This window comes from Dipodomys spectabilis, unplaced genomic scaffold, assembly GCF_019054845.1.
Source record: "Dipodomys spectabilis isolate Male_0828 unplaced genomic scaffold, ASM1905484v1 ptg000095l, whole genome shotgun sequence".
In the NCBI taxonomy this organism is placed as follows: domain Eukaryota; kingdom Metazoa; phylum Chordata; class Mammalia; order Rodentia; family Heteromyidae; genus Dipodomys; species Dipodomys spectabilis.
In genome coordinates this window covers 11,136,512-11,161,314 of record NW_024870772.1, presented here as the reverse complement: position 1 = coordinate 11,161,314, position 24,803 = coordinate 11,136,512, and the positions used below count along the sequence as shown (strand labels likewise).

The following is a 24,803-nucleotide window of genomic DNA, read 5'->3' as shown; positions in this document are numbered from 1 at the left end:
CAGTTTAGAAATTTAGAGATAAGTATAATAAAGATCATAATGCTGGCAGAAAGACTATTGAGTAATAGAGAAAAGACATAAATGTAACCAAAAACAAGAAAAAATAAGGAGGAAAAGCCAAAAGGGGATTGCTGAGTAATTTATTATTTTTGTAACAGTTGCTTGAACTCAGGACCTGGGCTCTGATTCTGAGCTATTTTTTTTTTTTTTTATAAATGATAACTTTCTACCACCTGAGCCACAGCTTTGCTTCTGGCTTTCTGCTGTGTGTGTGTGTGTGTGTGTGTGTGTGTGTGTGTGTGTGTGTGTGTGTGTGTGTGTGTGTTTAACTGAAGATAAGAGTTTCAGGCATTTTCCATTTCCTACTTTGGCTGGCTTCTAAACCTGATCACAAATTATAGGTAGCATAGAAGGAAAAGGAAGTCACACAAGCTGTAACATGGACACAAACATTGTTAATAAATCAGTTTTATGAAGACTGTTATCCTCACTCATTTGATAATGTAGGTGAAATTATTTATTCATATTGATTGTTTGCCAGTTTATTCTGTCTTTTGTCTTTATAATTTTAATGTTTAGGCTTGTTATTCTCCACTTAAACTGAATGGTTTTTTAAGCAAAAGTTTAGAATAAACAGTTTAAATATTTTATCTATTTTTATCATTTTAAAATTTAATGAAAATGCCAACACTTGTGATAGAGATACTATTAAAAAGAATCTATCTTTTGGATGGAGGCGTACAGTTTTTCTCTCTATACATATATTCATACACATACACACATATATGTATATATACCACATTTTCTTGATCTGTTCATCTACTGAGGCATCTGGGTAGGTTCCATGGTAAATAATTCTGCAATAAACATAGTTGTGCTGGTAACTTTAGTATGGCCTTGTTTATGATCATTAGGGTAAATGCCCCAATGTGGGATTGTTGGACCATAGGGGAGCTCTATGAGGAGTCTTTTGAGGAACCTCAATACTACTTTCCAGACTGGTTGAACAAGTTTACACTCACACCAACAGTGCAGTAGGATTCCCTTCTGTCCACATCCCCTCCAGCATATGTTGTTATTAGAGTTCTTGATTATAGCCATTCTAACTGGGGTGAGGTGGTATCTCAATATGGTTTTGATTTGCATTTATTTTATGGCTAGAAAAGTTGAACATTTCTTCATGCGTTTATTGGCCATTCTTATTTCCTCTTCAGAGAAGTCTCTTTTTAAGTCTTTAGGCCACTTATTAATTGGGCAGTTGTTTCTTGGAGGATTTGTTGCTAGGAGATTTAAAAAATTATATTAAGTGAAGTAAGCTAGCCCCAAAGAAACTAATAGGACCCATGGTTTCCCTTATTTGCAATAAGTAGTATAGCTAGTATATATATATATATATATATATATATATATAAAATATACTATATATAACATAATATATAATATTATATATAATACATATATATTATTTTTATATTTTTATATTATAATATATTATATAGTTTATATTATATACTATATATAGTGTATCTATAGTATATATAGTATGTACTATATATATTATATATTATATAATATGTATATTATATAATATATTGTATGTTATATATATTATATAATATATACTATATGTTATATATAATATATATTACATAATATATGTTATATATTATATATCACATAATATAATATATTATAGCATAATATATAGTATATATAATATATATAGCAAATTATAATTATTATAATTATAATAATATAATTATATATTATGTATAATATATTCAACAATAATATATTATATATAATATCTATAAACTATATTATATAATTATAGTATTATAATTATATATAGTATATTATAATTATCATAATTATAATTATATTATTGTAATTATAATAATTATAATATACTATATATATACTATTTATAATATATATATATGCTAGTCAAAAACTATATCCATATGACCATATAAGATGATGCTAAGCGAAATGAACCCTGAGATAGGGACACAAGAGGTTTTATCTTTCTTGGTGTTGTTTTTAATGTACTTATAATGTACTATGTGATTTTTTTGTTTCTTTTATATGTTCTATTCCCATGGTATCACCCCTGTTTTCACCGTATTTGACTATAGTGCCCTGCATTTTGTATATATATTTTTCTAATTTGGGGAGAGGAAGGGAAATAACAAAATGCTGAAATAAGGATACAGGTTGACCCATTGTAACAATGAGATATACAAGACACTAGGTTGAAAATAAACTTTATAACTTTGTGGGTGGGTGGGGGAGGGAGAAGTTGAGGAAGTAGGAAGTGATGGTAGGGGAAAAACAAAGGATGGGGTAACAATGCTCGATAGGAAATGTACTCATTACGTTACTCATGTAACTTAACCCCTCTGTACAGTATCTTTTCAATAAAAGTATTTATTAAAAAAAGAATCAAAGCTGCAGACAAAATTCTATACTACATAATGAACGTGTTTCTGAGTTAGCCAAATACATACCTAATTGCCGGCATATATATTCTACCTGCTGGCTCAGCTTCTTTCTATCTATAAATATCAGAAAGTTACTGCTGGAATGCTGCTAAATTCTCAATACTCATTATATCATGTCATCCAATACCAGTCTAGTATTTATGTTAATCTATTGAGCAGTTTCATGTGTAAAAATTATTTGTCATGCTTTGTAATCTATATCTCAAATGTTTTCTGTAGTCAGAGTTAAAAAGTGGAAATAAATGAAATCAAACTGAAAATCATGAGAAATCTAATTGTGATTTTTTTGTGCAGACAATAGCTAAATTAATGTTCTCTCAACCTTTTATAATTAGAATGTAATATTCTGTGGAGCAATACAATTACATAGCAAAACAGATGGTCGTAGAGGGGATAAAAATTTAATCCTTAAGCACTTGTTGTGTCATGAGCTGTAGTTTCAAGTTTTCCAGAAGTGTTGCTTTAAAGAATATTGTTTACTAATAGAAAATACTGCATTTTCCTAAATTCAAATAAGAATTAAGCTGTGTGTTATAGTTCAATCTAACAAATTTTGAACTGAAATATGTATGCCTCTCCCAGTTCTTGGGTGGCAACATACTACCACAGTGTTTACACATACCCACATCCAGGCTTATTTTTATCAGTTACTTTCAGAATCGAATCTCACTTCCACCTCTAGCATCCGTGTGAACCACAGTCTACATACTTTTGGCTTCCCATCCTTAGGAGATTGGAAGACATGAAGCACAATATCCAGCGTCCCTCTGTGGAGTGACATCTTGCAGAGTTCCTGACTAGGCTTTTATGAAACCATGATCCTCCCAATTTCAACTTTTGTGTAGTTTCTCATAACAAAGCATATGGTAGATTGCCTAGGCTATCCATCCACTCTCAGCTCCCCAAATAGCTTGGATTCAATGTAATGAATAACTATAAATTATAATTATTAAAACCATGTGACTAGACCAGTGTTATTCATAGAGCACAATTGATTAGCTAATGATACTTTAGGATACAAAAGTTAAAACAGTAAGTTAGAGCAATATTTCACCACATTTGTACTATTAACACTCTGGATCATATATAATATTTTTTTGTGATGTCCTTATGCCATAGTGTAGCATGGTCTGTCTCCAGTAGATACTAGCATTCTTTACCACAAATAGTGGCATTCATAACAAATATCTAAATGCATATCCAAAGCTACTTGTAAGTCAAATTTAACCCTAAATGGAAAAAATAGCTTAAAGTTATTGAATCTAACATTGAAGCCAGAGGTGTCTTTGCCTCTTCATAAGCATTTTCCCCAGGGTTTAATGCAAGGCCACTAATTTCTTACTTTGTTACATCTGCTCTGGGACTCTCAATCTCTGTGTGTTTCCTTTCACTTTCTCTTTCACATAAACTTTCCTAACAATAAGATAAACATATTTAATACTTGAGCCAATGTTCTCCATAAATTACCAAAAATAATTTGAGAGTTTTGCTTTGGAGGTTATTTAATTGCCTTGTTCTATCTCTTATTTTTCATTTTTCACCTTGAAAGAAAGATTAGCGGGAAGAAATGATCAAAGTAATTTAATTCAAGCATCTAATTTTGGTGACAAAATATAGATATTAAAGCAAATGTGGAGGTATAGCATGACATGCAATACAGACAATCCAAGCAAGTATAAAACCCTGAGTTCCAATCACCGAAAAATAAAATTGTGAAGATAAAGAATAAAGGTTCTTCACAGTCAAATTATCTGCTTGTCAGTTCATCTTCATCTATGTAGTGCCTACCTTATAAGGGTAAAAAGGCTCTCACCTTGAAGTTGCTTTTTGTATCTTTATAGTACTGTTCTTCCATTGCTCAATCACTGCTTTCCTTTGTTAGCAATTTTCAAAGGGACCATTTTAATTTTCTAACTATTTGTTTTACTTTAATCTACTACAATGTCCTCTGAACTGGCATTTTTCCTGTTTTAGGGATTGTGTTCTTTTTTGAGACTGCTAGGGAAAATTTTTGGAAGATTAAAACCAGTTGACACATCACAAATTCAATTTCTTATTGAGTTTCACATTTTTTCCTGAGGAAAACAACTACCTTAGTATATTCCTACAAATACTTCTATTCTGAACTCCAAGCATCCATATTTAATTATCGTTTGAATATTTATTAAGCATATCTGTAGATAAAATTCTGAGCTCTTGAATCTCATGTTATAGTATACCCATTTGTATGATCTTCAACATTGGTAAAAAAAATCAATTAATTCTTATAATTGTCTTGTATTATGTTCCTTAAATCATTTTTAATCTTTCATTTATCTTGAGCTAACATAGAATTTAGAGCAAATCTTACTTACCAACATTCAATAATAATTTAGAATTGAAATAAGTATTCTAGAGTAGATGATATTCTTATATTTATCCCAATTTGTTTTTTATTGGGTTTTTATTGTTTTTGTGTTGATCTCAGCTGTATTACTGAGCCAGTAAGGGTGCCTGCTTTTAAATGCATGCAAATATAATAATTATATGAAGAGCTATACAGTAACTTTGAAAAACAGTTTAAACAAGAATTTTTAATATGGGTCAGGCTATTGGTAGATTTTACAAGTGATTTTTTTTGTTAATTTTGATTCCTGAACAGTTATTTTTATTTTTATTTTTTGCTTTTTCTGAAAAGCATTGCTTCAGTAAATTTAGCATGTCTGAGGCATAAATTCACTAGAGGAAAGATATTTTACAATAGTTATCTTTGTTATAATTATTAATAACAGTAGTGAATCAATCTGGGATTGCACAGATGTCCTTGAAGGCATATTATTTAGAATACAGTTTTAATATCTTTTTTGAAAGCTTGTGGTGCTGATATAATGTTTTTTTATTGAAATGATAGCTATTATCAAGTAATTGTCTTAAAATCCTTTGCCTGAATGCCATTCAACTTTAATTATATACTTTATATTATGATTGAGATAGGCAACTTTACCTTGATTCTGATAATTTTAATACATGTCAATATTAGACATAGATATTGAAGAAAAGTTTTCAAACTGGTTGTTATTTTTCTCCAAAGCCATAAATTATATTCAAATATGATTATGCAGCCCACATAATGCAAGCTATAAATGAATGAGAAACTTTGAAAATATCATCAAAATCAGTATGTTTTATTTTCTCAATATTACATCATTTTACATTATGAAAACAATATAAAAATAAAAGTAAATAATGATATTTTCAACCTGAGCTGTGATGTGAAATTTTATGTTAGCTATTTTCAGAGCAATTTAATTGTAATTAAATGATCAAATCTCTATGTATCTATCATGTAGAATATTAATTTTACAATAAACAATATTTTCTTCATTTCAAAGAAAAGATGTAGCTGACTATAGAATCCCTTCTAGTATTTATCTTTCAAGCAGTGTGATATTTTCCTCATAGCTTTATATTTTACTATTTTTAGTATAAAACATATGTATGATATGGTCTCAAATTTTTTTATTATGAAAATACCATACAGAGGAGTTACAATTACATGGGCAAGATAATGAGTACATTTCTTATCAAGCATTGTTGCCTCCTCCTTTGTTTCCCCTTCTTATCACTTCCCATCTTCCCCCCCTACCCCCCCATATCCTCCCCCTGGCCAAAATTTTTGAAACTTAATTCTTATAATATTGTTAGTTTATCGAGAGGTTATTGCTTTTATAAAAACTTTTAAAATGCTCCTATAAAACTTATACATATTTAGACCCATATATATTTGTATGTGTATATGTATATAATATATACACATTATTACACATTAAATTTGTATAAGTTCAAACAAATCTATTTTACTTTTACAAATATGTACATAATGAGTTATTATAAATTTTTGAGGCATTTTCTTAAATATTTTCCTCAAGCATAAACAAGGTATTTACTCTATATACAAAGTACACCTATTTATACAAAAAATAATGTAGTTATTTGATGTGGACTAGTTGTTGCCATGACAACTGAATTCAGTAATGAAGATTAGTCACCATATGGTTTTAAGTACCATCTGTTTATTCCAAGGAAGAGCTTATTGATGTGAATGTAGTAATGCTTCATGAAAGGGTAAAATGAACCTACCGAATATGGCATGTTTCCTTTCCTCTGTGTAAAGTAGACTCAAAAAATATACATAGATAAGTAGAGGTTCCAGAGGTTTAGTAAGTAAAATAAAGAATTGAAAAAAAAATGGGATTGCATCAAACAAAAAGACTGTTTAAGAAATTAAGATATTTATCAGCTTTACCTCTGACAAGGGTCTAATATCAAGAATGTACAAGAGTTTTAAAAAGTGAATCTTCAAAGAGTCAGTATCTCAGTTAATAAATGGGAGCCGATAAGGGACTTTGTAGAAGATGGTGTTAAGGTGGCCAGAATGAAAGCTATCGAATCTACAGTCAGCACTTTTAATCAAAATTCTCATTTAGATGTCCTTTTTGGAAGACACAGTTTAATTTCTTAAATTCTTTGAGTTCACAATCTTTCAATTTATACCCATTGCTTCCTTTTTAAAACATATTATTAAATCTCTAAGAAGATACTGTCCTTTCTCCCTGTAGTAGAATGGAATTTATATGCAACTGCATTTGTTCAATAGATATCATTTAAGAGAAGTAGGTTTTCATCAGAACTGCATGGCTCAAGATATTGCAGTGTTTGAAATCCTCTTTCTCCTGAGGATTAAAAACCATTACTAGAAAAGATGCAAGCTCCTGTGACCTTTTTGGCTTTCTCATTGTTCAATAATATGAAAAATCTGTAAATTATGTATACTTTGTTTTGACTTATTCACATTCCAAATGTCAAGCTTTATTTTTGCTATAGTGATTAAAACTTTTTTATGCTTTCCTGAAGAACTCGTGTGATTGGGAGGTTTTATCTTTGATATTAACGCTGTTAAAGACACTATTCCTGTATTCTCTGTTTTCATCTATTCTGTTTATGCTCAGCTAAGCAAATATTTATGAATAAAAGATGATACATAGGATAATAAAATCAAGGTCTGAACAGTTAGACTGCTCCATGAGACAAACGTTGCCATCCATCACCTATCAAAACCTTATGATAATTTCCCTCAGATATTCCTTTTATCTGTGTGTGGCAGTAGGAAAGATCTCTTTATTAAAATTTTCCTTTGCCAAGAACAGCAGATTTACTGATGCTACTTAATGATGATCCACTACTCCTTTGGGATCCCAAAATACATGAGATGCACAAGTAGTACATCTGGGCAGCTGATGCCAAGATGTCATGAACTTAATAAATGGATAAACTCTTATGCTGTTATATATCTGGTTCCCTACCTCTCTTTTGTGATACAACTGCCAAATATACTTAAAAATCATATTAAGCTTGCCTTATTTATGGAGGAAAATATTTTCAAGGTCATTTTAATGATTAAATAAGATATAAAGACAGGGATGTAATCTAATAATCTGCTCCCTGGATAAAAGAATTTTGGATGGAAAACTCAGAATGATAATATTCAAATAATGGTATTTTAGTGATAAAGTCTTTAAAGATTCAAAAAAGATAGAGGCCATTCAAACATCCCCTCTGGGCCTGGGCACTGTCCCTCAGCCTTTCAGCTCTTGGCTAGTGCTCTACCACCTGGGCCACAGTGCCACTTCCTGTTTTCTTGTGGTTCATTAGCAATAAGAGTCTCATGGACTTTCCTTCCCAGGCTGGCTTTGAACCACAATCCTCAAATCTCAGCCTCCTGAGTAGCCAGGATTACAGGTGTGAGCTGCAGGCACCCGGCTATTGGAGGCCATTCTAAATTTCTCCTGTACAAACTTACAGTAACTTAAGCTGTGGGGCAGCAACAGTATTCATCCAAAAAGAATGCATTGTAAACTTTTCTTTTAGTCCTTGGTAATACAGGGTTTATTGTATTGTGATGCTGCTTCCCATACTTCCATTATTGTTCTTAAAACTTATTTAATTGAGTTAGTGACTTTTCATGATCCTCCTGCCATTCTAGACTGATTTTTGTTAGATCATCCAGGAGGCCCTACAGAGGCAAGGTGTTGCCATTTATGTATCCCATTAGCACTAAGAATGTGTGCATTTCCCTGATTAGAAAAGTTCCCTCTGGCGTCCTATGACAGGCGGCAGAAGTGTTGTACACTCTCATTTCTACTACATATTCTTAGTGAGAGTAACAGAACATTACAATACAACGATGGACTGAAAGCATGGCTAAGTGTGCCATTCATTTCTACAGTTCTTGATAGACTTACAACTTTTATTCCACTTTCAAACTGCTCTAATTGTTTCAGTCCTTCACCTCAAAATCCCAAGAATACTGAGGTAGATGCATACAGACTTCTATTTCCTCTCATCTTAAGTCTTACTCATCTTATTAAATCTTTGGGATTCCTGAGTTCTAAAGGGTAAAACTTTAGAGGGGAGGCCATAAGGAAGGGGAGGGAGAAAAAGAGAGAGAAGTTTCATATAAATAAACTATACTTTACATTTATTTTTATACTAAGTACCATGGTGGCAGCGAACATTAATAAAAACAATATTTGAATTCCAGGCTCTACATTTGGTAGGTATGATCTCATTGCTAAAAAGATCTATTTTTTCCTGTCTTGTGAATTCATTGAATTCACTGTCAGTGTGTTCCAAGGCTTGACCTTTTTCAGATATCTAAGAAGATATCTGAAAGCTCCGAGACAAGTCTGTCAGTGTCTCTGTCTGCAAGATATACAGAACTGGACGAAGCTTACTCATAGAACTGTGTCATAGCATCAGTTTCTGTTGATGTTTTTTTCTTTACTATTTTTTAGTATGTGTGTGTATGTGTGTTGTGTGCATATGTGTGCAGCCTTGCATTTGTGTGCTAGTACTGAGGCTTAAACGCAGGACCACTCACCCACTTGGCTTTTTCACTCATGGCTGGTGCTCTACTACTTGAGTGCATGTCCGCAATTCTGACTTTTTCTGGATGTAAGTGTAAATTTTGGGGAGGCAAGCTCTGTTTCACTGTCCTCAGGATTATAGGTGTAAAACACGGTCACAGGCTTTCTTGTTTATTTATTTATGTTAAAGAAATAAGCCCATAGTTAATTCTGATGTCAAGCACTCCTGGGTCAAGCACAGTTTTCTGTCCCTGTGTGTGTAATTCATTTAGAAAGCGTATAGGTCTTTTTTGTGTGTTAAGCAAAATTAAGATAAGACATAAGTTTGGTATTTTGTTTTGCAAAAATACTAGTTAGTGAAAATAAGACTTGAAGCATCCTAAATTACTAAAAAAATATTCACATCTCAAGTAAGTGTTAGACAAATGCTTTATAGTGCCCACTAATCCAAAACCTATTGTGTCACAAACGATGCCTGATGCCAACTGGATTTATAGCTTTCAGACCCTTCTTAAATTTACGTGGACCAGACTGAAAAATCAATCTGAAATGTCTTCCCTCTGAGACACAATTTAAGCTCTGTCAAGGTGATTTTATTGCAGTAATTTTATTAGAGTTAGCTGTTCTTAATCAACAGAAAGAATACCCAGGTTATCAATGTTAGCCAGATAATTTTATAAGGTCGATCTTTGTTTCAGAAGTGTGATAGCATTTTTTTACATTTAGTAATCACTTCACAGTGATTCCAGTAGTTCCAGCAGAGGTTACAGATTATATTTCATATTTGAGTAAAGGATAACTTGGCTTAATTGAAATCCTGTTGGAAACTGACTATATCTCCAAAGTAAAATGTACTATTATATTAGATTTTGATATATTTTAAGGGCTTATAGTGCCTAACACTCTTCAAGTCTTTTGTGTCCAGATTATTGTAATGCAGCTATGACTGGATCCCTGATATTTTGTATCCAGAACATTTGGAAAGCCATCCAATGATGACTGTTCATTTGTGTTGCAAATGGGATAATGTAGAAAGTAAAATAACTACAATTAAAGCATAAAACATCAATAAATTGAATGTGTCATGCTAAACAATTATTGTTGCATATGTTTATGTAGGTATTATTTTATTCAGTGTACTAACTGATACCTGTGTGAGTTGATTTTATCATCACTATGCCAATTATTTTCTTATTAGTTTGTAATACATATACATATTCTTTCATATAATATATACCTAACTTCACACTTCACCTTTATTTGTACAAATTTCTGTCAGCAAGTCAAATAATTGTATAATATAAATTATATTCTTTGTAATGTATTTTATTAGAGTAAAATTGAAAATATTCATAATTTAAAATAAAATTAATTGCAATATTAAAAAGCTCTCAACATAAAACAACCACAAAATCTATTGATGTTTATCATTTGTTGGATGTAAGATTTTCAAGTAGCTTTTTGAGAAACTTGGAAATTTGGATATTGAAATTTTGCTGAATACATTTAGGGTTCTTAGCTCTTAGTATGGTCCCAGACCTATTTTGTTTTTTCTTGAAATGATCATTCTACTAGTAAAAATAAACCTTTGGCCACTTGGTGGTGCTAGTGGATAACATAAAACCTGAATTATTCCTAGGCTTAAGTTCAGAAAATTGGTTATGGTGAGTTAAATAAAATTAAAGGAAGGACAGCTTCATTCACCTCTGTCAACCATTGTGTTTTATTTCTCATTTTGACACAGAGAGTGTAATTTAGGAAGAATAGTACCTACTGATGGCTCAGGTCCTCTGACTAGAAAAGGGAATGTAGATCTTTGAAACAAATTTCCTAGCCCTAGAGACTGACAATTAATGAGGCCATTATTTTCATTTTCAAATTGTCTCATCTTCAGAAGGAAAGATTACTTGCATTACACACTTTATATTCATGCTTGAAGAAAGATGGGTTTTTGTGTAAATTGTTCATGTTTTTACCTGGCCAATTAACTATTAGATTGTACAATTTTGTTTTTGATGAGAATGCAAATACTTAAAATATAATTAAATGCATGTATGCTGAAAAAAATATTAAATATTTTGAAACTCAAGTAACTTAATTTACAGTGGTTGTCAGAACATTTTCAGATAGAGAGTGAAAAGCAATTAGCTTTGTGCAGCATATTATGTACAATAATTTTCAGTCTTTCCTCAGAAATAAATTGCTTTCCAGAAGCTTGCACTCCTAAAATGGATTATTTTTTTTCACATTTATCTGGAAGTATTACTAACTTAGCTCAGCTTTGAGTTTCAGATTTTTAATGCATTTGATATTCAATTCTCATGAAGTACTCAACAATATATCCTTCAGCCACATAAACAAAGAGAAGAATTATGTTACTGATAGATATGTTTCTGGTATCTATTATCTGGGGCAAGCCTGTGTGTTCCTTGTGTCCAGGGTTAACCTAGACTGGAGAACTCCACAGGGGGTGTGAGAGGCAACAGTTTGATAGAAAAGATTTTCAATGACAAAATGAAAGTTTTCAGTTTTCACTTCACTTCAAAGGATGGAACCCAGCTGACACATATTCTTTGTCACATTGCTAGGAAGATACATTATTAACATCTTTGACATGGAAGAATAGGCAGCCTGAGGCCCCAAGTTCTGCTTCTATATAGATAAAAGAATAAGCACTTGACTTCACTCTTGAACAACAACTGTTCTAGCCCCATGAAAAGGGATGACCCCATGGCTTATTTGTAACTGAATGTGTATGTTCAGCCTTAGGATTGCATACTGCTTGATTTGAGTTTCTATTTATGCTTTTGATTATTTTAAATGGATAAGCCACCAATGAGGACATGAGTGAAACTAGCCCTCTACAAAGTGCACATAAACCTACTCCGGAGTACTTAGGGTTCAACTCATATGAATGGATCTCAATGATTCGCCATCCTGAACAGGACAAACAGTGAAATATCACAGTGTGTCCATTAGCAAAATCTACTCAGAGTAAGTTGTTGGAAGTTCATAAGCCCATCTAGCAAACACTGTGAACTTTTATTTTAATCTTTTAAAATTTAACTACTGTTACCTATACTAGGGAGTAGCTTAGCTTTCTCAGTAATTGCGTGTTGTTTCGTTTGACCTAGTCTCCTAGTCTCTCTGTGTAGTTCAGGCTGGCCATGAACTCCCAGTCCTCTTGCCTCAATTTCCTGAGTTCTACTAATATAAACATATGTCACACTGTCTGGCTCTGAGTAATACATTTTTTACACTGTCATTCTTTACAGTGTGTATATTCTAATCTATTCATGTTGGACTCCATATAGACTTTGTCTTTCTCCTTAGTTAATTTAAACAAATGAAAGACGGAAAACCTAAAAGATCCAACAATAAATGAAAACTATTTCTACAGAGGAAATTGCTTGTCCTTACCTCATTTATCACATAACTTATTTTTTGTTTGTTTTTTGTGTCTGGTTGTGGGGCCTGAACTCTGGGCCTGGGCGCTGTCCTTCAGCTCTTCAGCTCAAGGCTAGTGCTCTACCACTTGAGACACAGCGCCACTTCCAGCTTTTTTTTCTTTTTGCTTATGTGATGCTGAGGAATCAAACCCAGGGCCTCACGCATGCAAGGCAAGCGCTCTACCACTGAGCCACCTTCCCAGCCACTATCACATAACTCTTAACACTTTATTTTTTAGAGAAATGCGCAACACTGGATTTGTTACAAGTAAAATGGAATCCAGTACAGTAATGGTTTCAATTTGATCTATCAATTTAATTCTCTGAGATGAAATTTTCTCACAGAATAGTAAGACTTGGCTATTGGGAAACTAAAATGTGACCTGTCTAAACTTAAACATATATAACTTTTAAGTAGAAAATAGATTTCAAAGACTAAAATGTAAAATACTTCATTAATAGTTATATATTGAATCTACAGTAAAATTGTAAGATTCTGTACAAATTTGGTTAGATAAAACACTGCTGAAAGCATTTTGTTCTGTCTTGATACTTCGGGGTTTAAAATTAAATTGCCTCATAATTTTGGCTTATGTGAGAGAAATAGAGATCAATCCCTCTACTCAATTATTTTGGAAAAGACACATTTATTATTGAAATTTTTTGCTCTCATGTTCAATTTTTTGAATGTAATACATTTTGTTTCTGTAAGAATCCTTCAGAACCATAGCAGAGGACTACATGGAAGCAGGCAGGAACAGCAAAAAGGTTATTATAAGGTTTATTAGAGGGGCCATATCTCACCCGGAGAGGGAGCAGATGGTGTCTTCTTCCCCTATCCAAGTGTAGGGCAGGTCAGGGTGGGAAGAAGTGAGGGTGAAAGTGGGTGATTGATCAGGGAGAGGGAGTGGCCAACTACATGGCGCGCACTCTAGGGCAGGGAGGAGCTCAGGTCAGAGTGGGGCTGAGGACCAGACGTGCAGATAATATTAACAGTTTCATTATTTCGAGTGCTTTAGTCAATGTTTCCAATATTCTTTTCTATTTTTATGTTCTAGATTACAGTCTAACCACAGTTACAGTCTCAAGGATAACATACTCTTATCTTTAAACCTGACCCTTGATTCAGAGGAAACAATTTCAAGAGGAATTCTGTCAGCTATAAAAAAAAAAGACCACTGACTTATCCAATTTATGCTGCTGCCTCAATCTAACCTCTTTGCTTTTTGAGCCAAGGCTCCACTTCCAGCAGCTTTTTGCGTGTGATAGTTAACTGGAGATAAATCTTTCTTGCCCAGGCTGGCTTTGAACCATGATACACAGGGCTCTTCCTCCTGGTGGCATGAGCCACCAGCACCTGGGTAAAATAAGTCATTTTAAAATTTAAAGTTGATGATATAATTCATTACTTTATAGTAAGAGAATTTAGATTAATATTGTTTCACATCAAGTCTTTATGGTAATCTATCCACAGTGGTCCCAGCCCAATAGATCACTTCCGCCAACAGTTCCAACTGGGTCCTCTGTCACAATCCAAAAGGAAGAACAATTCCTCTTGTGCTGTTAAGAGGTTTTGTACGAATAGAATGTCCTTACCTCATATTTTCAGAGTTTTCCTTCCTTTTTTGTCTGTCTGTTCTACTAGTGAAATAAGGAGGTCAGGTCTGGCTGGAGCTATATTGGCCACATGATGGATGGTAGGGCCTGGCATCTAGTCTTCATGCTGGGGGAAGGAAATTCCACCCATCAGGCAGGTGATGGATGTGCCTGGAACCCTGGATGCAGGGGCGGGCACTTGAGTGACAGGTTACTGAATCTGTCAGTCCAGTGCCTGGGACTGGAAATTTCCTGAGGACCTGTCCCCTGTGCGACCCTATTTAGGCCTACCAGCCCAGCCACCAAAGACACTATGCTAATGTGTGTCTCCATGATCCTGTCCTCTTCTCCTGGTTCGTCTCCCATCATCATAGTGTCCCAGTTCAGCTATACATTGGAGAAGAATTGGTTTGTTGGCATTGGTTTTGTTCTTTCTTTCCTCTCTCACCTGTTTCTTATCTGTGTTATGTGCATTTGGGAGCTACAGTCCTTTGTAATGATGGGCGGCCTGCATACTGCTAGTGTGGTAATAAAGACTCCAATATCCCATCTTCCAAAATTTGTCTTTTGGAATAATGTACCTTACAACACTAGAGTTCAACAAAACAAAAATGTCATTTTTTATTATTTTTTCTTTTAAACCATGTCCTTGCTCTACATATATTTGCTTTATGGATGTCTATATATATATGAGATTTATACATGTGTGTACATATATATCAGTAATTTCAAAGTTTTCAATATAATTAACTTCAGTTCTGTAACATCCAGCAAGCAAAATCTAACTAAATTATTGCTATATACACTTTTTTCTCACTCACATTACAGACTTTGCAATGGATAGTGACATAGGTCATGGAGGATTCCCAAATATGCTACTCTCATTATTTGTGTCTTTTCAGTAACAATGAAGCAGATTGGCATGAAGAGACAAAGAGTGAAGAAAGATATATTGCTTGCCATGACTTGGTCTAAGAGTAGTATATATCAGTTCTTTTCTTTGGCCCCTATCCAATCATTTATTTCCATCATGACTGTGGGAGTCAGTCTATGTTGTTTATGGTGGACATGTCAATGGGATGGGTGACCCATTAATAAGGAACTGCCAAAACATTTATTTGTCAAATGTTTATCTTCTGTTTCCCAGCTATGCTATATATCTCAAGGATGACAACATTGTTTCTTCTCTTTTCTGTTCTATTTTCAGTGTCTGGAACAGAGCTTTGCATGTCATTTTGCTCAATAAATAATGGTTAAACTGCAAAGTCTTTTATTTATCTTTTACTTCACATTGGCCTTCAAGCTGATCATATGTACTAAAGCCAAGAAAATCAGCCAATATTTAACATTTCTGTGCAAACTGGCAATGATCAGAAGTGTAGTTGAAGGCCAATTACGCTGTTTCACTACTGATAGGGCTAACTCTGGTTGCTATGTGACTCCTTTACATGCTGGCTACAAATGTCCCATAAGTAAAGTGGTTGAAATTACTCCTAACCACTAAACAGAATACGGGAGTATCTGATCTTATACAAAATTTTACAATAAATGAAGACAAGTATTTAGATTAGAAATTTGATGCTTCTTTCTTTAATGAGAAATTTTCGGATTGAATATTACATTTGATTCAACAGGTGTTGTACTCCTCTTATAATATTTTTGATGAACTTGACATTTCTTCTTGGGCTGTGCAACAATCTGATTAAAAAACAAAACTAGTGTCTTAATTGCTTCTTTTGTGCTGGAAAAAGAACATAGGCTCAGAATATGTCACCAAGGCGTACTAACTCTTGAACAGCTAAGTTATAACCTGAGGCTCATTCTACTGGGTTAAACAATACATACATTTTATTTTAAAAAAAACCCTCTAATTATATTTTCAGAGCAATATGCTCAGAAAAACTTTGGGTCATTAATTTTTAAGTTTGTCTTTTGACCACAGTTTCTTAATGTATTGTGGATCCAAAACTGCATTGATTTCAGGGGTCACATAGGCCTTTGTGTCTCACAGGTGAGAAATGGCATTATCTTGTAAAGAAAAGTAAACTAGAATAGGAGGGAGGAGATCCATTCTGGATAGGAAGTTGTAATCTTTAAAACACGATTACAACCATTGTATTAAATAATTTCATATAATATGGTGGTCATCCACAATATAAAAACAGCAATCTTAGAAAAATATCATTCTCAAAGGATGATTTATTTTCCACAGAAGGTTCCTCTAAGTTACATCAGAGTTTATGTTACCTTGTGAGAAGTAACTTTACTCTCCACTCTGGGAAGCAGAATTCCACAAAAGACCTGTGATTTAGACTGTCACACTGGGTTAATGTCATGGTAAAGAATTCAATCATATTGCAAAGACAATATTCAAACATATTGTAATGAGCAGTCAAACACTGGAAATGAAAATAATAAAAGATAAAATAAGATAATGTAAGCAATATAAATGAAATGCTCTAGCTGAGTTCATCTGTAAACTTCATGCTAGGATTTCAGATTACAAATTTATGTTGTAGAATATTTTCAAGCTTTTGTTGCTATTAACAAGAGTACCCAAAACTTTTTGGTGCTTATTAATGTATTTCCTAAGTGGGGCTACAGCAATAAACAGATAGTTAATTGTTTTCCAGTAGACTAATTTAGAGGCATCAGAGGCAAGGGCTATGCAATCATAAATGAACTACTCTAAGGGAAAGGGCACTCTGGAAGACAGATTGGGTCTTGAATTCTATGACATCTTCTCTGAAAACTTGCATGTGCTACATGCATTCATTTATATTGAGAAGAAAGGAATATCAACAAAGCATACAAGAAACAAGGTGAATAAAATATGCTATAAGGTTCTTGTGGAGAGAATATTTGCATGACAACTATAAATTATTAACCAATGGGAAATGTTTTAATTCAGAATTTATATACATAATGTTCATTGATAAGTATATTTCTTTACTTGATAATATTTTGTTTTTATTAGATAGAATAAAATAGTTACATCTACAAATGGCTATGATACTTAAAAGGCAACTAACTGAATTATTTTATTAGCTAAAATGATACATATATTCCAGTCCTTCATTTTCATTGTGAGAAATAGGTTTATAATTATGATTTCTAAAGATTTGTGTTTGCTTTGGGTTTCTTTTTTTTGAGGGGGTGGAGGGAAGGGACAGTCCTGTGGTTTAAACACAGGGCCTGGGCCCTGTCCCTGAGAAATTTGCTCAAGGTTAGCATTCTATCATTTGAGTCACTGGTCCACCTCCAGCTTTTTGATGATTAATTGCAGGTAAGTCTCAGGGATTTCTTGATTATAGCCATTCTAACTGGGGTGAGGTGGAATCTCATGGTTGTTTTGATTTGCATTTCTTTTATGGCTAAAGAAATTGAACATTTCTTCATGTATCTATTGGCTATTCTTATTTCCTCTTCAGAGAAGTTTCTCTTTAAGTCTTTAGCCCACTTGACCCATTGTAACAATGAGATGTACAAGACAGTATGTTGAAAATGAACTTTACAACTTTGGGGTTGAGGGTTGGGAAGTGGGGAGGAAAGGGATGATAGAGGAAAAATAAAGGTGGGTATAACAATGCTCCGTAGGAAATGGACTCATTACCTTGCTCATGTAACTGTAATCCCTCTGTACAGTATCTTCACAATAAAAAAACAAACATATATTAGGGCTGGGAAGGTGGCTCAGTGGTAGAGTGCTTGCCTTGCATGCATGAGGCCCTGGGTTTGATTCCTCAACACCACATAAGCAGAAAAAAAAGCCGGAAGTGGTGCTGTGGCTCAAGTGGTAGAGTGCTAGCCTTGAGCTGAAGATTTGAATGACAGAGCCCACGCCCAGAGTTCAGGCTCCACGACTGGACCCCCCCAAAAAATATTAAAAAAAGAGAAAGAAAAAAAGAGCCTCAGGGAAATTTCTGCTGGAATTAGCTTTGAACTTGGTCCTCAGATTTCAGCCTTTTGAGCTAAAATTAAATAATCCAAGTAAGAGTTACATTTTTGGTCAGTAGCCAGGATTATAGATGTAAGCTGCTGGCTTCTGTATAAATTGTATTTATTTTTAGTATATGCTATTGTTTATTTTGAATACATATTAATTCTAGTTCCCAACATTTCTTTGAATCAAAAATGTATGTTGACATTTAACAAATACTTTTAAATATTTACTTGTGAAGATCATAATTATTTAATTTTCAATTCATACCAAAGATTTAATTGGTTTTCACACTGATATACATCAAATTGCTAAAAAGGTACAAATCTTTCTGAAGCGTAGAGTCTTGAATTTATTTTAATCAATTTCAACATTCTCAATTTCAAGTCTTTTCTTTCCTAATATAGCTGTATCTGAAAATATGCATACATTGCCCTTTTACAAGTGTCCTTTGTACATATAACCAAAGAAAATTAGAGTTTAAGCCATCTAGACTATGATTAATTGCATTGATTATAAAATACTCTAGGATGTAGGAAAGAAGACAAATGAAACATATTTGTATCTGTGAAGACTTTTTTAGTCAAGGTGACATGAAGCAAAGGAAGGCATTATGTCATCTTTGATCTTCTTTCTTTGCCTTTTTATTTTTATTACATAGAGAATTTAAGTGTTTGGAGCCATAGAAATCTGTCCAGATATGATTTTACAAAAAGAGAATGACAACAGCTTTTATTTAATAAGCTCACTTTCATCATTATTGTAAAATGACATGTCACTTTTAAGTGAAAACTCAAGTGAGGAAAGAAGTAACTTTCAATAGAAATGGATATTATTTAAGCGAGTTTGTTGCATTTAGATTAAATATTTACAACAATTCTTTTTTTTTGGGGGGGGGGGTCCGGTCGTGGGGCCTGAACTCTGGGGCTGGGTGCTTTCCCTCAGCTTTTCAGCTCAAGGCTAGTGCTCTACCACTGGAGCCACAGTGCCACTTCTGGCTTTTTTCTTTTTGCTTATGTGGTGCTAAGGAATCGAACCCAGGGCCTCAGGCATGCAAGGCAAACGCTCTACTACTGAGCCACCTTCCCAGCCCATACAACAATTCTTTTCTCTCTCTTTTTCTCATATCATCTGTTTCATACCCTCTGAAAAAATAAACACACAAAGTTCACATCATGTAACAATACTTTAGCTACCATTGGAAATTTATCTCTGACTCACTCATTAATGAATTATTACAGAAGTTAGAAAACTTGGTGATATACATCTTTCGGACCATTGCTTTAAAAGACATTATAAAAGTGTCCTCTGGTGTTTTTGTGTTTACTTTCCACCATCAGAAAACGCCACATAAATGACACATATTCTTCTGTTGGATGCCCAGAAGAAAAACAAGTAGAGGAGTCTTTTTTTATTATAAAGGTGATATTCAGAGGGGTTACAGTTACTTAACTAAGGTAATAAATACATTTCTTGTCAAACTTGTTACCCTTCCCTCATTTTTCTCTTACTTTCCCTCCCCCTCAATCCTCCCCAAAGTTGTACAGATCATTTCCAACATATTGTCTTGCATTGGTTCCCCCTTTGTCCTTTGTCCCACTATTCTGTTCTCCTTCTTGTCACTAATTCAAATAAACATATGTACAATACAATACCAGGGCACCAAAATCAAGTACAGTGACAACAGTGGATAATCCATAATGGGAAGAACATACAAAAACAAAAAGAAATCACGTGTGCATTAGAAACAACAACAACAAAGAAAAACCTCTTGTATTCACGTCTTGGAGTTCATTTAGCTTACCAACTTATATATCAATACGCTATTGAGCTATTCTGCTCATCAGTTAAGATTATCCTGAACATATACTAATGATTGCAAGTAAAGGAAAACATGGGACCTATACTTCTTTGGGGCTGGCTAACTTCACTTAATATGATTTTTTTCCCAAGTCTTACCATTTCCTTACAAATAGGCCAGTGTCACAGAATTTCCATATATATATATATATATATATATATATATATATGCATATATATATGCATATATATGTATATATATTTCTTGACTCATTCATCTACTGAGGGTCATCTGGGTTGGTTCTATATCGTAGCTATGGTGATTAATGCTATGATAAGCATAGTTATGCAGGTAGCTTTAGTATGGCCTTGTTTGTGATCATTTGGGTAAATGCTCAGAAGTGGGATTGCTGGGTCATAGGGGAGCTCTATGTGGTAATCTTTTGAGTAACCTCCATACTTCTTGCCAGAGTGGTTGAACAAGTTTACACTCCCACCATTAGTGCAGTAGCATTCCTTTTGGCATATTCCCTCTAGCATCTGTTGTTATTATATTTCTAGATTATAGCCATTCTAACTGGGGTGAGGTGGAGATCTTCACTAGCTATAAACAGCAAGGGCCTCATATCTAAAATATACTTAGAACTCAAAAAATTAAGATCCCCTCAAAACAAATCCTCAAAGAAACAATCACCCAATTAATAAGTGGGCTAAAGACTTAAAGAGAGATTTCTCTAAATAGGAAATAAGAATGGCCAATAGACACATGAGGAAATGTTCAACTTCTCTGGCTATATGAGTTTTAAATTGACCTAAGGCCTAACCTTATTTCAAACAAGAAACCAAGCAGACATTTAAAAAATTCATATTTTCTTGTGCTTCATATATGAAGGAAGTGTTACCCCAGAAAAAATAGGAATTCTTCCTTTATCATTTATATGGATAATTATTATTTGTAACATCAATAATTACTTATTTGGTGAATGAACCAAAACAAGGCATGCAGGTCTATATTATTCATATGAAATCTTGGAAAAAATGTAAGCAAGACTCTTACAGAAGGTGTATTAATTGATTTATATTCCCCTCTTGCTTTAAATGATAAATGCAAAATTAGTGTTGTTAAAAATGTGTCCAAATATAGTGCACTGCCAATGTAGAACAATAATAGTTGGTATACTTCCCAATGAAGAGGACCTTCAAATTGACAGGAAAGACTGGTACACTGTGAGAAAGAGTAAGATCTAAATAAAGGTCCGATTGGAAAGTTAATATTTCTCTGCAAATTAGAGTTGGCTGAAGTAGAATGCCAAAGATTATATTTAGCTACTGGTGTTCTAAGAAGATGCACAGAAGAACAACATAGAAACTACTGGGTCTCATGTTACAAATTCTACTTTCAGAATTATAAATAGCTTCCAAACAACACTTAGAAGGTTAAATTCAGGACATTCAAATATTAATTCAAAATTTTGACTTAAAAGAATGTGTGTGTGTGTGTGTGTGTGTGTATAATGCAGGAGATAATAGGAACTGTGTGAGCACTCACCAAAAATTAAAATAAGAGGCCAAATGCAGATTAATTGCAATCATTAGCACTATTTCTTTTGAGAAACTAACTCTAAAAGTTATATTTTTAATGCATCAAGACTAGGAACAGATTTTATCATTATGATGACTATAATAGTGTCTGCTGAAAAGAATATTTAAAATAAAACCAAGCAACAAGTACAAATTATTATTACTTTTTAGGTTTAATACTAAATTGGAAGCAGATATATATTCAGAATCATACTCTCCACTGTATTGGTAAAAATGACTCCAATATGCCTTATGATAACTAAATTGCTTTTAGAAGACAAACTCAAAAAATACAATTGCAGTCCATACCTACCAACTCTCAAGTTATATGTATAGATGTAAATCAAAAGTAAAAATCAGAAGGAAAGGATAGGAGCTTTTGACAGTTTATGCTTGTTCTTGAAATCTTGATGCAGGAAATAGGATCAAATAAAGGGAAGAGAAGTCTTTTTTTTTTTAATTTAATTCAATTTGTGAACATACTGTACAGAGGAGTTACAATTACGTGGGCAGGATAATGCCTACATTTCTTACCAAGCATTGCAGCCTCCTCCTTTGTTTACCCTTCACATCCCTTCCCAACCTCCCCCCTCCCCCCCCCAATCCCAATCCTTCTCCTCCCCCCCCCCCTCCCCCGCCCCGCACCGACGTTGTAAAGCTAGTTGTACTTCTCATTGTTGCAACAGGTCCACCTGTATCCTTAAACAACTGGTTTTTCCCCATCTCCTCCACAAGTTATACTGACATCAAATATAGTGAAAGCAGGGGTTATACTGTGGGTGAGGGATATACAAAGCAACAAAGAGATAATCTTATAAATGCGTTAGAAACACATGCATGAAAGAAAAAAAACAATAAAATACACATCTAAGGGTTCATTTTCCTGACATCACATTATCTGACCTTTTCCGCTTGACTCATACATATACTATATATTACAAATAAGGGAAACCATGGGACCTATGTTTCTTTGGGCCTGGCTTACTTCACTTAATATAATTTTTTCCAAGCCTTTCCATTTCCTAACAAATGGGGCAATGTCATTCTTTCTGATGGAGGCATAGAATTCCATTGTGTATATATACCACATTTTCTTGATCCATTCATCTACTGAGGGGCATCTAAAAATCAAGAACTCTAACAACAACAGATGCTGGAGGGGATGTGGACAGAAAGGAACCTTACTACCTGTTGCAACAATGAGAAGTACAAGTTGTCAAGTTGTCATGTCCAAAACGAGCTTTACAACGTTGGCGCGGGGGGGGGGGGGGGGGGGGGGGGGGGGGGGGGGGCGGGGGGAGGGAAGAAGAAGGATTGGGATTAGGGGGGGAGGGGGGAGGCTGGGAAGGGATGTGAAGGGTAAACAAAGGAGGAGGCTGCAATGCTTGGTAAGAAATGTATGCATTATCCTGCCCATGTAACTGTAACTCCTCTGTACAGTATGTTCACAAATAAAATTAAATTAAATTTAAAAAAAAATTAAAAAAAAAAAAAAAAAAAGAAAGGAACCTTACTTCATTGTTGGTGGGAATGTAAACTTGTTCAACCACTTTGGAAAGCAGTATGGAGGTTCCTCAAAAGACTTCACATAGAACTCCCCTATGACCCAGCAATCCCACTTTTGGGCATTTACCCAAATGTTTACAAACAAGACCACACTAAAGCTACCAGCACAACTATGTTTATTGCAGCATTATTTACCATAGCTAAGATATGGGAAGAGAAGTCTTGATGTAGCTCCAAGCTCCTTAAAGTCCTCTCCACAACCCACATTTGAAACTGATCTTATGAAAGTTATGAGAAGGAAATGTACAACATTATAGGAAAGAATAGGTTTGGCCTAATGTATCTGAATCTCTTTTACTTTTTTTTAATATATATTTTTCAGTTACATTAGTAATTTAATGAGATTTCCTATCTAGCATTGTTACCCTCTCCTTTGTTTTTCCCCTACCATACTTTCCCTCTCTATCTCCTCAATTCCTCCCCCTCCCCCTGAAATTGTGAAGTTCGTTTTTTTCAACAAAGTATGTTGCACATCTCATTGTTGCAATGGGTCAACCTGTATCCCTATTTATCCCTATTTAAGCATTTAGTTATATCCTTCTCTTTTTCTTTACTGAAGACATAAGAAGACATCATCTATTATATTATTTTATATAGACCTAATAATAAAAGTGGCCTAATCTGTTTTCTGAATTCTGAACATTTGGCCTGTAGTGCAATAAGGATGAGGGAGTGAATAAAATAAACTGAAGTTGATGACCATTGTTATGAAATGCATTGCTATCAAATGATTGTAACAGTTGCTTTGAGCTGACCAGTGAGTTAGCCAAGGACTTATTTTCATTCATGTATGAAGCCATTTAGTAAATTTTATGAACACATTATGCATACAGAATCTAGAACTGGAAAACACCAAGCCATAAGAATTAAACAAAAATAGTAATGGAAAGTCTGTTTACCTTCATATTCCATGTTCTTTCCTACTCTGAAAAATAGGAAACACACAACAACAAGAGTGAAAAATAACTAACCATTCGTGATTTCTCATCTATATTTTAGCTTTTTGTACTGGCATTCAAGTAGTTAACTCAGAATTTTCTGACAGCTGTGTGTCTTCTGAGCCTTCAAAGCTCTGAAAGCAATCAGATTCAGTCAGATGTAGGTTTGAAACCAGACTCCCTGTTAAGTAGGTGTGTGACCTTGAGTGACTGTTTTAACCTCCCTGAGGATGAACAAAGCTGTTAATGAGCTCACAAAGATGGTTGCCTAGAGTCATCCTCACAAAGTGCAATTAGGGACAGGAAACAGGCCAATTAGTGATCTGGGAAGCAAGAATTGATTCAGATAGGCTTCGGGATGAACAGTGCTGGGTTATATCCATCAACTAATCAATCAACCTGGGTTAATAAAAGAAAATGCTTCATGGCAGATCGCATGGAGAAGTTTCTATGAGCTGTCTTCTAATATATTCTAATTCTTCAGCACCAGTTTGAAAGGAATATTCATCCAAGAAGCAGTGAGC

At 33.9% G+C, this 24,803-nt stretch overlaps 1 long non-coding RNA gene across 1 annotated transcript; it reads right to left on the bottom strand.

Moving 5' to 3' along the window:
• Nucleotides 1-301: 301 nt before the first annotated feature.
• Nucleotides 302-20,590, bottom strand: LOC122112528. Its single transcript, XR_006148236.1, has 3 exons — nucleotides 20,465-20,590; nucleotides 798-811; nucleotides 302-329 (listed from the first exon to the last, which is right to left on the bottom strand). It is a non-coding gene; the product is annotated as an uncharacterized LOC122112528 (long non-coding RNA).
• Nucleotides 20,591-24,803: the final 4,213 nt, after the last annotated feature.